Raw genomic sequence first — 3797 nt, 5'->3', positions numbered from 1 at the left:
CATTTGCTGTTACACGGGACCTCGGTTTTTGGTGGTCTTATTCGAAGGGCTGTCTCAATTCCTTTTACGACAAGCAAGGGGAACTGAGGACCTATTCCAGCCCGGATCCCCACGGGACGTGAGAAGAGTATAGAAACTGTATCTTTCAGCGTACAAATCCTTGCGTTTCGTATAAAAAACATTTCGTTTCGTGTATGCAATGTATTGTATCGTGTGGAAAGCGTATCGTCCTGTGTGAGAAACATACCGTACAAGACGTGTATACAAAGCGTGTAGTTTCTACAGAAAACATGCATTGTTTATCACACACAGAACACATGTCTTCATATTCACACAAAGTAAGTCAGATTCTCGAACGTGCACCAATTATGGTAACCTATTTTTTCTTTGTTACAAAATTTGACCAGTCCTGGAGGATATCAATCTGATTAAAAGCAGATCCCATGATTCCCTCACATAGATCGCTATAATAGGAGATCCTAGCAACATTGCACCGCGACCGGTCCTTGAAATTTTGTTTCCTTCAGAGGGTTTATGATATTGATCGCTGTTCGCTATCTTCATTTTTACATAGAAAATTTCCCCCAAGTCAAGAGATAGTGATCCTTCACATTTCTCACTAAATGAGACGGATCGCAAACCTTTGATTTAAACAGAAATGCCACTTGAAGACTAGAAGTGTTCTCTGAAATACAATGCTTGTGATTCGACGATTTGAAAGTAGACGTAGGGGTAGCAAATTCAATGGAATACAAAGCTGATGAAGTAGAACAACAAAGAACATTCATTTGTCAGACAAATTATTTGAAAACATTGGCCACAAACAATACCCAGGCATGCAATATATTTTCTGTTGATTTTCCTTTCGCATCAAAGCACAGTACACCATAAAGATTACTAAGTGCATCGATTGTTTGTTTTAATAAAAACACTCAGAGACTATTCTATGACCTTTTTCCTTTCGATTGTGTTTCGTAATCGGGAAATTTAAGCAAGCTGCAATTATACAGACATGAAAATCATTAAAAGGCCCTGCATGTATCTCTCACATCACTTGAATATCAAAATGCTTTCTTTGGTTTGAAAAACGAGAGGTGAAGGTCACAAACATGGCAGAATAATGCACATAAGCAATTTATTTCTGCAATGTTTGCGACCTTCATCCCCTGTTTAACAAACCAAAGATATTTTATTATTTACATATATATTTTTCTGTATTTTTTTTTTTTTTAGATATAGATGCTTTCAAGTGTGAACAATTGATATTATTGACCTGTAAGTTATTCAAACATAACAGCTGAAAATCATCTGCCCTTGACTTGTCTCTCTGTATGGTAATGATTTCCATATTTGAAATATGATATGGGTAAATAGTCGAAGAAGTATGAATTCTAAACGCATGAAATAAACAATCTTACACTATATAGGTACGCGTTCTCCATTCTTCTGAATTACAAATAAAAATGTGAAAATACATCAGAATTTTTTTCCCTACTCTTACAACGTGAAATAAATCACGAAGATCGTGGACAGACGGCACTAAATCCGGATCTAACTAGATTGAAACAAAATGTGCCTTCATACTTGCAAATCACAAGCAATGAATTTCAATAATATTAAGCAGAATACACGCAGTGAATGTAAATATCAAAGGTTATTAGACATACATATATGGACGGACGGTCGCAATATACAGTTGTAATGCATACAGACATACATGTATAAGAATGGTCTTGTTGTGATTATTAAGTGACACGGTGACAATTCTTCGCAAGCAACAGAAAGTTCGCGTTTGGTCATACATCTGAACACTTTTCCATTTCTATTGGTTTTTGATGGTGTTCGTATGATTTCAGAAATTTTCTTTTAAAATACATCGGAATATCCGCATAAAAAGAAACGTTCCATTAAAATACATTTTCATTCCACGTATCATTGTATCAATATATAATATGAAATAAGACATTTGATATCGAAGGTCTCTTCCAATGAATGATCTGCCTTTTTTTTTTTAATGTGCAGTAATTAAGATGTTATGTTGACAGCAATTTAAGAACAAAGTATGCGTAAAGAATCCGTTAGTTTTTTCAGAAATAAATTAAAATATTTTTATCATGAATAGAAAAACAAATACTTACCCAGCTGTTTTGAATTTCAGTGTGTGTTATCTGAGCTGTTTATTCCTGCTTCCAAGTACTTTAACACTTGAGGACTCAAGGCGGAGACTACAGCCTGCGCACCTCTGTTTGATCCTGCTTGCGATATTTATATGTATCACTGCATCGATATTTCATCCGGAACTATTTTCTGCGTGGTAATATGCTACGGTACATGTACATGGCTACCGACAGTAAATGCATTAATATTTTTTCAGGATACGCAGACGACAAAACACCTTCGGTCGTGCAACGGAGGCGTTTCCCATTATCATTATTATTAGTAGTAGTAGTAATATGTGTTTTGGTCAGAATTCAAAATACCCCTTTCTTGGCAATCAAAGTCAAATTTCAACTGGTTGAAAAATTCGAGAGAGAAAAAACACAGTAGATAAAAGAGGTGCATTACTTTATTTTCCAGGATATTATATAGATCAGGAAAACCCCGATTTTCACTAAAATGTAGTGATGATGTCTCGATAGCTACTTTCAGAGGTTTACATATCTTCCTGTACATCTTACGGCTATCATTTAGATAAGTACTTACACGTGACTACGAATGCTTGTTGTACTAGGCCCTATAATCTCCATGTGTGGTTTTTTTCTAATAATATATCAAAGGCTACCACAATTCTATTGTATTGGAGATACGATCAAGGAATGTGAATGCAAGTGAGAATTTTAAACATGCATAACCACTTGATTTTTAAGAGAAGTAATAAGTACTTTCAACTCCTATAAAATAAAATAAAAATGTACATGTATACGTTCACTGCATCAGGTCACGTATTATAAGTTATAAGCATTCTTTCTTCTAAATCTGTACTACATCAATTGTATGCAAGGGAATGCGATATAAATTAGATTACAATTCATACATTGAGATTTCTACTTAATGTTATTAATGCATGTATCACATAATTTTAATCGATTACGATTTTCAATAAGTGATACCTGTCCGTGTGTTTAGGAGAATATTTTGCATGCAGTATGTGTGTATATTTAGGTAACTGTAATTAGAATGCTCGTCAATAACATATTGCATACACATAGGTAGGAATCTTTAGTGCGCATGATCTAAAAATACAATGATCAGTAAGCGATGTGCTAAAGTCCCATGCGTCACGTTAAAGAGCACCTATATGTATGAGCACCCTCAACAAAATGATGACAAACTAGTAATCCTAATTGTTCACGAACAATTAGAGGTCTTTCCACCTTTTCAGGTTTTCAGACATTCAAACAATGTCTCTGAATACAAAAAATCTAATCGATGCTATAGTGATAACAATGGTTTTTACGCAAGTTGCTGTAAATCGAAGAAAGGTCAAAGTTCAGAGTTGTAATGCAATGCGTTGGAATCAGTTGGTTTGTGACTACTTCTGCATAGTATACCTTATCTGTACTTTATATGCTTTAAAGGGTATGAAAATTGCTTATTTTCAAAGTTACTAGATGACCTTGACCTTTGACCTTGACCTAATTTTCAAGGTCAAAGGTCAGGGATGTCACTTCAGTTGGTCCTGTCTTTCTACGACAAATACTTTCGGAGTTGTAAATTTCTACGCGAAATCGAAAATTTTCAATGGCATTAATTCCCGTTACGGATCGACGAACCGTCAAAAACAGGAAGTCATCTTT

The 3797-nt window shown here is 34.9% G+C and overlaps 1 protein-coding gene across 6 annotated transcripts in view; it reads right to left on the bottom strand.

Annotated features, from left to right (window-relative positions):
- Window positions 1–2361, bottom strand: part of LOC125657197 (uncharacterized) — a 59357-nt gene extending 56996 nt beyond the window's left edge. For 2 of the 6 annotated variants that reach the window (XM_048887848.2, XM_056144386.1), the window contains exon 1: window positions 2139–2294. The gene's annotated coding sequence lies outside the window, so the exon portion shown is untranslated. Of the gene's footprint in view, window positions 1–2138 lie in introns of all 6 variants that reach the window. The other 4 variants (XM_056144384.1, XM_056144385.1, XM_048887849.2 and 1 more) reach the window with 3 other exon arrangements.
- Between the last annotated feature and the right edge of the window lie 1436 nt (window positions 2362–3797).

Source organism: Ostrea edulis, chromosome 7, assembly GCF_947568905.1.
Source record: "Ostrea edulis chromosome 7, xbOstEdul1.1, whole genome shotgun sequence".
Classification (NCBI taxonomy): Eukaryota; Metazoa; Mollusca; class Bivalvia; order Ostreida; family Ostreidae; genus Ostrea; species Ostrea edulis.
Note: the sequence above shows the minus strand (reverse complement) of the source record. Positions and strands in the feature narration are given on the sequence as shown.